The sequence below is a fragment of the Protopterus annectens genome, chromosome 1.part0, assembly GCF_019279795.1.
Source record: "Protopterus annectens isolate FY-2018-M chromosome 1.part0, PAN1.0, whole genome shotgun sequence".
NCBI classification, from domain to species: domain Eukaryota; kingdom Metazoa; phylum Chordata; order Ceratodontiformes; family Protopteridae; genus Protopterus; species Protopterus annectens.
The window spans coordinates 1,570,921,746-1,570,936,037 of record NC_056725.1 but is presented as its reverse complement, the minus strand read 5'-3'; positions in this window follow the sequence as shown (position 1 = coordinate 1,570,936,037).

The window sequence follows — 14,292 nt, the reverse complement described above, 5'->3', positions numbered from 1 at the left end:
CAACATCAGTCCGATCATAACCTTTGCACATTTGCATCCTTAATACTTCTCCCTCTCGTAATGGATTGAGTGGTCTACTGGTCTTATCATAGTAGGACTTCCAGGATAGGTGCTTCCTCAACAGATTGTTTCTCACTGATCTGTTGTTCTTGACACATGGAACCAACAATTGACTACTGATTGGTAATGTGGTTCTGGCTTGTCTCGACAGAATTCTGTGAACAGGTGAACCAAGATGTCTATCTCGAGGAACATTTCTGAGATTTAAAGAGATTCAGGAAAACATCAGTATTATCTTGTTTAGACTTCTAAAGTAACTGCTTTGCACTTTGCACTGGAATATGCAGTTCTGCGAAATCATTTAACTGGGGGTAGTCTGGACTACTTGTGACATGAGTAAAGTCCCATTCTTCAGCAAGTCTTTTGAATTGTTGGCTTGTAAACTGTGTGCCATTGTGAGAAATAATTTTGGGTGGACTCCCATGTACAGCAAAATGATGCTTCATCTTAGTAATGACAGTACTGGATGCTAGGTTAGGAAGTAAGTCAATCATGATCCAATTGGAGTGAGAGTCTACAAACACCAAATAATGTTGACCATTCCACTTGAAGATATCTGTGGCTACTGTTAATCAAGGTAGTTCTGGAATCTGGTTAAGCTGAAGCAGTTCTTTCTGTTGATGAAGCTTAGTACTGTTACATACTGAACAAAAAGAAAGTCCTCTTTCAATGTCTTGTGACATGTTTGTCTTTTTGGCTTTTCCTGGTTAGGGGTCACCACAATGGAACTCCAGTCCACTAATGATTGGCAGTCAATTTTTATGGTGCCGAGTTGCCAGCCCGATGGCCAACCTTCAGTGAAGGCACGCTCATTCACGCATGTCTTTCGGAGGCCACTTGACCAAGGGGAGGACATGCAGACTCCACACAGAAGGCACTCCAGCTGAGAATTGAACAGGAAAACCTCTTGCTGTGAGGTAATAATGCTACCACTGTGACATAGAAGCCAAAATCATATCTCTCTCTCTCCCTTCTTTTGGTAGATTCAGTTCCTAGGTGACCATGATGCAAGATAGTAATGTACTCAGTTTGCAAGGACATTGGAACAATTACTTTTGGACCTTTCATAATGATACCTTTGTCAGACAAGATCTCATCTCTGTATGGAAAATAATGTTGCACTTCTTGACATAAGCTAGATTGCTTTGTGGCCATTCTTGATTGATAAAGTGGTTGAGCCTTTGTAAAACTGGATCTGTGGCTGTATGTTCTCTCAACTCATCAGGCATGTGGAAGAAAATTTTCTCACTTCTATAACTTTGAAGTCATCAAACAATTGAGAACCTTGCTTGTTATTCTGTTCAGTCATATTTCTGGGTGATCTGGATAATGTATCAGCAATATAAAGAAATTTGACTTTCTTGTAGACAAGATTGAAATTGTACTGTTGCAATCTTAACATCATACATTGCAGTCTGGCTGGGGATGAATAAATTGGCTTTCTCAGGGTTGTGACTAATGATTGGTGATCTGTTTCAATCCGGATAGGTCTACCATACATATAATTATGGAACTTTGAACATGCAAATGCAATTTCCAGAAGCTCTTTCTCAATCTGGGCATACTGCTGTTCAGTTTGGGTAATAGTTCTCAATGCGTAGGCAACAGGATGATCCTCTTGTGGAATAACTACACCAAGTCCAAATTTCAAAGCATCACAGGAAAGTGTTACTGGTTTGTGAACATCAAAGTATTTGAGTGTCAGTAGACTGGCAGTTCTCTGCTTCAGGACATCAAATGCTCTTTGGTGTTCCTCTGACAAAGACCAGGGTACTTTTTTACATGTTAGCTCTCTGAGTGGTGCTGAAAGTTTGCTCAAGTCTGGAATGAACTTGCCTAGGTAGTTGACCATGCCAAGAAAACATTGCAGGGCTGGAACATTGTCTGGAGCTGGCATCTCAAGAATGGATGTTTGCTTTGCAGGATCTAGTCAAAGGCCTGTACTCGTAAATAAATGACAAACAAAAGGAACTTCTTGTAGCCTCAATTTGCATTTATGTGCATTGAGCTTAAGATTCATTTGATGTGCCCTTTCCAGAACTTTTCTGAAGTTTCCGTCATATTTGGCTTCATCATGACCTCCTGCCAGTATGTCGTCTACTATAATAGCACAAGGATACCCAGACAAAAATTTGCTCCAGAGAATGCTGAAAGACTTCACTTGCATAATTTATCCCAAATAGCATTCTCAAAAGTTTGTATGTGCCAAATGGAGTACTGAATGTAGTGAGCAATGAGGATTTTTTGTCACGCTAAATTTGTCAAAATGAACTCTCTGCCTCTAAGACAGAAAAAAGTGACATTTGGCATCAAGGCTGAGATTTCTTCAACTGTGCACATTGGATGATGAGGTCTTTTTAGAAATTTGTTCAAATCTTGTGGATCAGTACATATCCTGATGTCATTTGAGGTTTTGTTATGAGCTACCACTATAGAAGATACCTATTCTGTTGGATTTTCTACTAGACAAATTATACTTTGTTGCACCATTTTATCTAACTTGGCTTTAACTCTGTCCTACATGGCTATTCGAACTTTATATGCTGGCCTGATAACTGGACTGACCTCTGGGTCTAACTTCATGGAGTACACAACTGGAAGTTTACCTAGTTTGTCTTAGAAAAGATCAGCATAGGTAAAAGAAATGTGCTGGGCAAAATTTGAGTAGTGATCTTTTAAGCTAAATGAAATCAGATCCCTTTTCAAAGAGTGTTTGAGCCCTACTAATGACTGAATGTGCCTCTCAACCACATAAAATAATAAGTCACAGCTTCTTCTACTCTGCTGGAAGTAAAATGAAAGCACTACTGAGCCTTCAGTTTGAATTTCTTCACCTCCATAAGCAACACGTTTCGCACACCTTGCCAAATCAAGCCTTTCACTTTTACACAGTCTGACAAATGTCTCTGCAGAGATAATATTGCACTTTAAACCTGTGTCAACTTTGAGCTATGTGAGTCTGCCATTTATCCAAACCTACTTCATTCTTGCCCCTTAAATTAACTGCATTAACCATTTCATGAAGCAATGACACACCATCCACATAAAGAGTAGGCTTGTTACAGTCTAACTGAACAACTCGTTTCTTAAAATGTTCACTTTTAATAAAAGGGTGCCTACATTCTTTTGACTTAAAAAATCTTTTGAAATGATTCTATTTATTACATTTGTGGCATTGTTGCTCAAAAGCTAAACACTTTTCCCTTTTAGATTCATGACTTCCACTACAATTACAACAGTTGACAATGAAACTGGGTGGGGGCTCATGCTTTGAGTTTGCTGACTCACTCTTGTGTTTCACTGAGACTGTGTGATGTCTGGAATGTGCTAGAAAGTTTTGGGGTTTATCAATAGTTGTGACAGGGGCTGCCATGTGCTTGGGCCTGTTTCTTTTAACCATGTGCTGCATACTATCAACATGAGCTTTATCACTATGCCTTCTAGATCTGCTCTCATTTGTAAGTTTAATTATGTGCTTTTCTGTGAGCTCGTATATCTGACAAACCCCAATGGCCTTATTCAAAATGAAATCACTGTCACAAAGCAAAATCTTTCTTACAGCATCATTTTTATATGACACACAAGTCTGTCTTTTAACAACTCATCCCTTAAGTCACCAAATATGGATGTTTTAGCATTATTTCTCATGTTAGTTATATATGCTGCAAAAGTTTCACCACGGTTTAGATCCCTTGTGTAAAATAAGTGCCTTTCCATTGTAACATTTGTCTGGAGCTTACACATTTCTCTAAATTTACATTTTAAGCACTCTGGGTTCTTCCTTGACTCAGCCTGTACAACAATATGACGGTTTTCCCCCTCACCAGCATAAATAGCAGGTACATATACAAATGTAAGCTCCCTTTCTATAACTTCTGACCCAGCTAAATTAAGTAGAATAAATGCCTTTGTATGATCATCTATATCAGAAAATGCAGCCTGTATGAAAATGTTGTACTCTTGCTCAAACACTCTCTAGTTCTCAGCAATATTACTGTCAAACACAAGTGCACTGAGTTTTCGATATCCATCTGCCATACCAACAAAGTATACACAAACACACTGAAAAAAGGTCCTTGTAATTATGTATGAACAAACTGTTCTGTGAGCTTGTAACAACATCCAAATGCACAATAAACTCTTTGAAATACTTTACTTTGTGAAATTTGCTCTGTAATGGCTGTATTTTGTGAAATAGTTTTACTGTAACACTGCACAAACATGCAAACACTTTATACACTTCAAAAAACTTGCACATCTTTGCTTAATATGAAAATACATATGCTTTGTAAAAAATGTGGTCTTTTCCGTTTATTTTATTCACTTTATGCAATTTGGGCTTTATTTCTATTATTTTCATAGTAACTTGAATATTTTATCAATATCATACATATTTGTTTCTGTGGAAATTATTTAGAGCATTCTGTATGCCTTCTTTCATATTATGCAAATAAGAAATAGTGCTGAGCAAGATTTACACCTGAAATTTGTTTCTGACCTGTTTTATGTAGTATGCACAGTTTTGGGATGGTCCAATGCTTTATATTCCACTAACATCTGCATAAGTGGCTTAAATTGTTTTCCCTAAGCCATTTTAAGCTTTATGCTCCTTTAGTATGCCGATTCTGACTGCAGGCCCTTTGGATATGCCATTTCTGATATCATGTCTTTTTGGATATCCCACTTCTGACACCATGTCGCTCGTTCATTTCTTATACAAATAATAAGAAGGCTTGTAGTTTCATTCAAATGCTTTAATATATACAAACACATCAGAATAGGTAGCAGCATCTTTAAATGTAAACAAACTAGTTAACAAACAGAGCTTGCGTACATACATGTTCACATCTCAACAGCTAACTACAAAATGGCAGTCATGGTCGCATGTTTTAGGTATTTATATTCAAGTACAAGCCCTTGGATGGCTTCTTAAAGGTATATACACATGCATGTTGATCTACATCTGCCATGTACGATTGAAAGCTGTTGAAGATACACACATAAAGGCCAAGCACTGAGCTTGACTGTGTACATGCACACACTCACACACCACTGTCAAATGCAGGTCACCTACAGATACGCACAGCACCTTTCCATGGGTGATTTTACCTGCTTCCCTTCCTGACTCCAACACATGCTGTCAACCGTTTTGGTCAGCCTAGGCCTCCTGAACCCCCACACAACACCCTTCGCAAGTGATGATACCTATGCCACATCCCTGTCATCCTTGCCATTGGTGCAGGGAATGAAGCTATGTGTCTGATGCACAGGATGACTATATTAGTTAACATGTACTTCTGTAATGCAGTGTTGTTTTGCCATGCCACTTATAGTGGTTACCGACAGATACTGTATGCTGGTATTTGTCATGAGTATACCACATACTTTTGTGTACCTTATGTTGTATGATGTTGCAATGGATATATAGTTACACAATGACAGGTGTGTCATGGATCTGCTTATGTTTTTGTTTCAGGAGTCTATTGGGATATCCTATGGATACAAAGTGGCAATAAAGCAGCACAGAATGGCATGTCAGCACAACAGAAATACGTGTTCAGCAAAGTATAGCACTATAAGTGCATGGCTTCATAGGTTCATATGTGTAAAACAGGCTAAAGAGAACAATGGTAGCATTCAGTGTACTCATCCATCCCTAATCTGTGAAAAGGTATGCTACCCTTGATAACTGTCACCAGGGTTTTGGGAACTAACACATCTACAAGCTGTGGTGATGGAGGTGACTCATCTACAAATATCCTGTGTCCTGTACAGAAAGATACCCAATACCAGTTATGATTTCTGTGTTTTGTAACCTGCACATGATGTCTGTCACAGTAGGTTATTTGAATCATACCTATTGTGCTGTATGCCTCTAATATTCTGCCCTACCAGTGTCCAAAAGCTACGCTGGGACTGAGTTTCAGCAGCCTTCCCCCACCCTCCTCCTCCTCCTTTTTCTAGCTACCAAATAGTACCTGCACCCTTTACTGTCTCTGACCTAACTAATTTCCACTGGATTTTCCAGAGCTCCTGACTAGCAGGTTCTTTCCTACACCTTCCCCTATTCCCCTATACCACTGTTGTCCACTAGGTGGCGCTCCTATCCCTCTCCCTTATTCTTTTCTTTACATTCACTCTATCTCTGTCTAACCTCTACATTTTATTATATCTCTCTTTTTTTCCCTTCAGTCTATCCCTTTCAGCACTCACTACCCCTCTCTAGATTCTTCCCCTGACACCATACTTCACTTTCCTATTTCTGGATATCCTCCATCCTACCAAACCCTCCCTCCTACTGCTCTTACATACTTACCTATAGCTACCTGCATTTCTGATTGTCTCCTCTCAACTCCTCATTCAATTGTGTCTGCCCGCTCCGCTTCCCTAACCTACCCCCAAATCCCACACACCCCCAGTGGTCCTACCTTTATACTTACTAAGCCACACCCCTTCCTCATCCCACCTACTTTGTTAACCGTTCTACATCCTCCACTTAACCACACCTTCCTCCTACAACTCTGTCACTCGTACTCTCTACTGCAATTTGTTTCACCCCCCAACCAGCTTTACTCCTTTCTTCTTACAGATCTTCCTGCTTTTCCTAACTGGCCCTCTTATTCCCCTTTCCAACCAGTCAACAGAAGTTTCATATTGTCATTCTCTTAAGCATGCATACTATATCAAAAGTCCCCACTCTCAATTTTTCACTTCTAACTATCTTCTTACCTATCCTAACCTCTGCCTACCTCCTCACCCATTATGAGAAACCCAATCTATTCCTCACTAACCTCCCTCCAAAACACATTACCACAACAAATATAGTCTACTCCCACAAACACATAAACATCATTTCCTCTCCCTGTTATTTGTCACCACAATACCATCGATGTATCCATATAAAGCTTCTGAACCTGAACACAAAGAAATGGAAACTTCTCATAAACTTCTCACATAACCCCATATCCTCACCCATAAAGCATCTTTTAAGGGATGGGGACATACACCCTAATCCAGGCCCTACCATAGCAGCTTCACTAAATAACCACTGCACATCTGACCTAAATCACACTAGTCTAAACAAACTTACTAACTCCCTACTAATAGCGCACCTCAATACTCGCAGTATAAATAACAAAATTGCCCACATTCATGCTCTACTTGAAACTCACTCAATTGACATTTTCTGCCTCACAGAAACATGGTTAAAGCCAGGAATCAAGGATAATGAAATAATTCCTCCTGGCTACAACATTCTGAGGCAGGACCGCCTAAAGCGTAAGGGAGGAGGAGTTGCACTCCTTTACAAAAATGGATTACAGATCTCCTCTATTAATGACATCCCACCCTTGCAAAATAAAGCTGAAATCCTTATCTCTAAACTGCAGATTAACCCTAAAAAATCCCTCTATGTAATTTGTCGCGACTTACCCCCTGGTAATAATAACATAATTATTGAAGAAATTCTTGGTTGGCTGTCTACAACCTACCCACAGGAAACAATAGTACTAGGTGACTTTAATAACGACTGGAAAACCATGAATACCATTAAACCCTCCGCTCACATTAATCTCCATGGTTTTACTCAAACAATCAACCTAACGACCAGAATCAATAAACCTACAAAAAAAGAGAGTACCTTAGACTGGATACTCACAAATAAAGACCCAAGTACTTATAAGGTAGGTACCTTACCAGACGATCTTAGTGATCATATGCTTACCTACATAATAAGACAAAAAAATGATATCTTCATCACTCCAACCTATAGAACAATTCGGTCTAAGAAACACTTCAACCCTGAACTCTTCCAAAATGAACTTAGAGCTTGCGATTGGAAACCTGTTAAAACCCATCCACTCGATGAAGATGTCACATATTTTAACTCTCAATTTCTTGCTATCCTAGATAAGCATGCACCCTTACGATCTATTAGAGTAAAATTCAAACCAGCCCCATGGCTAACACTTGAGACTAAGAATAAAATACTACATAGAAATAAAGATTGGCATAATTGGAGAACTAACAGAACCTCCCCTGATAGGCAAATCTTTAGACAATTGAGAAATATGACAAAAAAGGCTATACTATCTGACAAAAAGAACTACTATAGCAAGCTTCAACAAACTCACCAAAAGCAACCTCAGAAATTTTGGTCAAGGATCAATAGTCTCCTTCAACCTGGTCACTGTAGTACACCATCTCCTCATGATGCTGATCAAAACACCCCACTTTAAACTGCGAATAATTTTAACACCTACTTTACAGAGACCATCCAGTCCTTAGCAAGCCAGCTTTCTACTGAGAATATGAGGCAACCTTCCCATAGTTCTATACCTCTACCAACTTTCACATTTCGCCCTATCTCTACTAACTCTATCTACAAAATCCTCCTAAAGCTTAAGCCTTCTACCCCCTCAGCAGACCAACTACCTGCTGAGTATCTGCAAATAGCAGCAAAATCCATTGCCATTCCCATATCCATCCTACTAAATAGAACCATTAATGAAGGTATCATCCCTGAAATCTGGAAGGTCTCCCATATCATCCCACTTCATAAAGGTGGTAAATCCACTGACTATTCTAACTACAGACCAATAGCTCTTCTTTCACCCTTAGCTAAAGTCATGGAAAAATGTATTCACCATCAGTTACTTAACCACTTAATGAAACACAATATTTTGGCTACTTGCCAACATGGCTTTAGGCCATTTCACAGCACCGCCACTGCCCTTCTATCCTTCACTGATACCATCAATAAAAAATGTAATAACAACACCCTCTCTTCCGCTGTTTTCATTGACCTGTCAAAGGCTTTTGATATGGTCAACCATCCACTACTTATAAATACCCTTGAACTTCTTGCTCTTGATCCTCCAGCTATTCAATGGTTCAAATCTTACCTTAACAATAGGCAACAAGCAGTTCTCTGGCAAAATAAACTATCATCCCTCCTACCAGTCTCCATAGGAGTCCCCCAGGGCTCAATTCTGGGACCCCTTCTTTTTTCACTATTTATCAACAACCTTCACATAGCAGTCCCAGAAGCCACCTGTATTCAATATGCCAATGATTCCACACTTATATGCTCTGCTAACTCCACCTCAGACCTCCACTACATAACCCAAAAAGTATTTAACATGGTTGAAGAATGGTTCCTAAAACATTGCCTTCTTTTGAATGCCAAAAAAACTAAACTTCTACAATTTCCACCTCCCAGTAGGTCCTCTTCTATTGATCTCTCTATTGTATCTAGCAAAGGCACCCTGATAACGCCTGAACAATCTACCAAACTTTTAGGAGTCACAATCGACAACAACCTCACCTATGATATACACATTAACAACACCATACAAGCAGTGAACAGAAAAATTGGTTCCTTATACAGAATCAAACCTTTCCTTACTCCTCAGACCAGAACCACCATTGCCCACTCTCACTTAATCTCTACACTTCTCTATGCTTCATCAATTTTTACTAATCTAAAAAAAACTAACCTTCAAAAAATTTCTCACGCCTATAACAATATCGCCAGGTTTTCTACCAGCAACCCATACATGACACACCATTGTCTTAATCTTAAGCAGCTCAACTGGCTTGAATTACCTAGCTTGCTAACATTTTCCCAACTCATCATTGCTCAGAAAATCTTTTATCAACCTAAAAATACTCCTATTCTTGCTAACCTTATCACCCCTTATACTAATCTAACTTCACTATGCTCTTCAAGTAGATTACCTGTTTGTACTACGAAGTCTAATAACTTGTCAGGTGATCGCATTTTCTCAAACACTGTTGGCAAACATTGGAACCTTCTACCTACAGACCTAACTCTACTACCAGCTCTTTCTCTCTTTAAACTAAGACTCAAACTTCACCTAAAATCACACTGGTTGTGCCCCTGCACAAACCCTGACTAAATTGCTTACCTCTTTCACTTCTATCTTCCTACTTCCTTGGGTCCACTTTCACCCTTTTACCCCTCTTATGTATATAACTGCTCTCCTATTTTTGCTTTCTAACTTTTTCTTTCTTCAACCTACTTCCCCTTCAACCTTCCTATAATGCTCCTTTATACTAAGGTTTGCATATAATTGCAATGTTTACAAGTATATTATACCTTTTTTAGTAGACTACCCTTAAACGATTTTCATTATGCTACATTTACTAAGAGTAGTTCATCTTCTGTTAAAAAAAAAAAAAAATACTTTTCAATCAATTTTTTTTCTATATTTTTTTTGGTTTCAATGTTTTTATGTAACAATTACTACTGTTTATATTTGTTTCTGTAAATCCTCTATTAATCTTTTAATGTTTTTTAATGTTTTCTGAGTTTTCTCGGCCTCTACTGAAAATGGACATGTATCCAGTTAGACTAGCCCGGTCAACAAATGTAAAATAAAATAAAGATGTGTGCTTCACATGCATGAGGGACTTGTTTCATGGAGGGTGTACTGTCTGTGTTACATACCTGTCTCTCCAGCATGTACTATGTATACCACAATGATGTAGGCATGTAGAACAGGTAAGACATGTGTTAGTCTGTCACAGATATGTGGGAGGTACACAGTGGAATCTGACAACTCCCTGTGTGGAGCCATACACATCCCCTCCAAAGCATAGACATGTACAGTCATGACAAGGACATGTTAACTACACTCTATACAGTTGTATGATATGCCTGTGTAGTGACATTGCAAGGGTGAACTTGTACACAACGATAGGTGTGATGATTTCCAAATTCAGTATAGCAGTGACAATCTGGGATTTACATCCCAAACCTTTCCATATAGGTTGTACAACAGTAAATCCATCCCCACATCTTACCGACCTGAGAAAGCCAAAGGCTACATTACTCTCTGTGTCCATAACTCCATGTGTAATGGCTCAACTGTGTGTGGTGTGTGGACACTACAATATTTTGCAGGGGTGGATGATTCCCCACAGGATAGTATTGTGCATTTGTTGACATTTAGTCTTTGTCAGTGGCTCAGAGAACAACTGACTGTGCCTCAGGCCATCCTGGACAACTTTTAGCTCTGTGTGGGATACTGTGACAGCTCCTAATATGCAATCACATAGTAATGTACTCAGTCAGAGGTCACTAACAGTGGCTATGACTGCAGAGAGAGAATAGGTAGATGGGGTACGCCAATAATGGAGAATGGTGAACTCCACTGGTGTCCGGTGTCATTGCAGTGTAGGTCTCCAAATGCTGTCTTCCCAGAGTATGACTGTCAGACATGTGCCTATCCACTAGCTGACATAACTCTGTACATGATGTACACAGTTTCCAGCAAGGCCTGCTGGGCTAATATTGTCATTCACCTTGTCAGGCCATGGTTGGTGAAGCGAGACATATGTCCGACATACATTGCATAGTGGAACAGTCAATGGGCTCTGCTGGTTACAGTCAGTAGGCATGATCTGGCCTTGAGCAAATCTAACACTGGTCCAGTGTCAGTAGGTGTATGACAGTATTAATGCTCATATCCATGCTAACTCCTATCATGGCATTTCAGCTGATATGATTCAGAGATCTGGGGACACCGCTTGTCAATACATGCTAGCTATACTCTGTGCAAGTAACTTTTGCAGTTACTTCCAGCATGTTGCAAGAAGAGAATTATGACAGGTGCCTGTACAGAGCAAAGACAGACATGTTAGGAAAGTGTAATATGTACACACTATGTTGCTTAGTTTTGCTGCAGCTCACTTGCCCAAAGGATTGTCTAGGTCCTTAACTACAATGCCATGTAGCAGTGCTGTGACATCCCCACATGGGGAATTAATGTATTGCATCATGTGTTTACCAGTATGGGTGACCAGTACAGCCCCTTCAATGTGAGGTCTTCTCTGGTGGGATCTGGCCATGGATCAGTCTCCTTAGAACTACAAGCATGTACCCCTCTTGCAGACAATGCAGACATATATGTCAAGAAAGCCATTTATTACCTTCTGTAGGATGGTTGTATAGTGGGACTGCACCTCCTCCTCCCTCAAATGGGGCAGGCAAGTATTCAGAGATCTACACCCTTGCATTATGTCAGCAGTATTACAGCTGCATGAATTTGGCTGTACGTGACAGGAAGGACACAGGCTCATCACGGCTCAACAAACCTCACTGTTGGTTAACTGCCATTAGCAGGCTGTACGATAACAGGTGGATAGTGCTGTGTGACAGTTGGGGTGAGGTTGCTCCCCCAACATGGAGGCATTACCTCCTCAGCTAAAAGAAGCACATAGTGTTATTGTGATGTTGTGCAGACACAGTAAGTGCCAAAAGTAGCAACGCACATAAAGCAGAACCACAATGCACAGTGTAGTTACATGTGTGACCTCAAAGGACAGGCTCAGATATTCAATGACCTCATACGCCATGATGCCACATATGATGGGTCTGTACTCATACCTAACCTGTACTCCTACACTGTCTGTTTCAACTACACTCCCTTCTCCCCACCGCATGTGACACATGACATTCCTACAACCTTTCCCATAACTTCCATATTTACAGAGCAGTTCATAACTAACCTATCACTGGAAGATGTACACCTCAACTGCACATGCTAACATTGCAGGCTGCAACCCACATGTGATCTGACAAGGATTACTAACACCATTGGAAAACCCTTGCAATCATAGTGACAATACTGGTTGCACACCAGCTGAGTGGACAATGGCAACTGTTATACCCTTGCACAGAGGTGGTGCATCCACTGACCAACATAACTGTGCACCTCTTTGTCTAAGTATCCATATCTGTATGCCCTTAGGGGCAACCATCATGGAGCTGATAAGCACACACATATATATATAATCTACACACAGTTGACTGTACACAGTTTGGATGTGTGACAGAGGAAGCATGACTGTTACACGTGGTGGACATTTCTGAGGCAGTCACCAAGGACCTGGGTGAGTGTACATCAGGGTGAAGTACCCCCTATACTGAGCCAAGCCATATGACTATATCCCACAAATCAGGCAACATTTACAAAGCACCCACTTAGGCATCCATGATACTGTCATTGCAGGGGTCACTAAGTGGCACATTGATGGCACACATACGCAGCACAGGGACATCCACCATCAATAGCTGATCTTTAAACTTAACATGGCACAGTCCTCTACTGCTTGGAATCCATTTAACCACAATACATGTGACTACTGAATGACTGTGGCTAACAATGTTAGCTGATGCCTGCAAATTGTGAGCATTCATACAGTCTCTGTGGTATACCACTATCCTGCAAGAAGGTATTGCAAACACATGTCTGTTGACAAATTAATGGCCATAAACTCCATGAAAATATATATGTAGGATCATTTCTATCAGTTAAACCTATGTACCTGGTAAGTAGCACATCAGTCGCAACATGTGTTGTACATTCTCAGGGGTGAAAGATCTAGGCACACAGAACTGGCCACACAGTTTTACACCTAATGAGCATCAGATCACTGTATCTCTACAGTGGTATTATAGGAATCATATGGCATAGCTGAGGCCACAGTCACCTGTAAGTGACATACACACAACCTCCAAATACTCTTCACCTAGCATGCCAATATTTGAGTGCAATGGCCTTTTGTTGATGTACCTTTCCAAGCAGTACTGGCAATTGCACACAACAGTGTTTTCCCTCAGAAGAACACTTCATGTCTTCAGTATGTGTTCAATGGGATCATATGTAATGAGTGTCATTGTCACCTGTAGTATATAGACTACTCAAAAGTGATCCATGCCTTGCATACACAGCAATGTGTGACCCTGATTGATTGCATATGCTGCCTATCTGTAGATGGCATAGTAGATGGATAACTCACTTTAAGGACATTAACCTCATATGTGACATTAGTGCTACATGCTTGTGGGAGAAATTTGTCTAGCAGAATTAAACACACCCTTGAAGAAGAACTCTGTCTAATGGCACACAGAGCACCTCAGTGCACCTCAGCACATGCCATCTGTATGGCTGGCTGAGCTACTGTCTTCTCAACACAGGGCATCTGCCTGTGTCCCTCTTGGACTGAGGCAATATGTGCTGATTGTGTAATTATGAGTATAAAGATGTCTATGATTGTGGGGGCTGTATGGCCATTGTGGCAGTGAAGTTCAAACATGCCATGGTACCATAACATGATGTAAAATGCTCTAACAGGCTCACACACGAACATGGCTACATTGGGGCTATCACCACTTCCAATCACTGCATACAGGACACCAAGGCA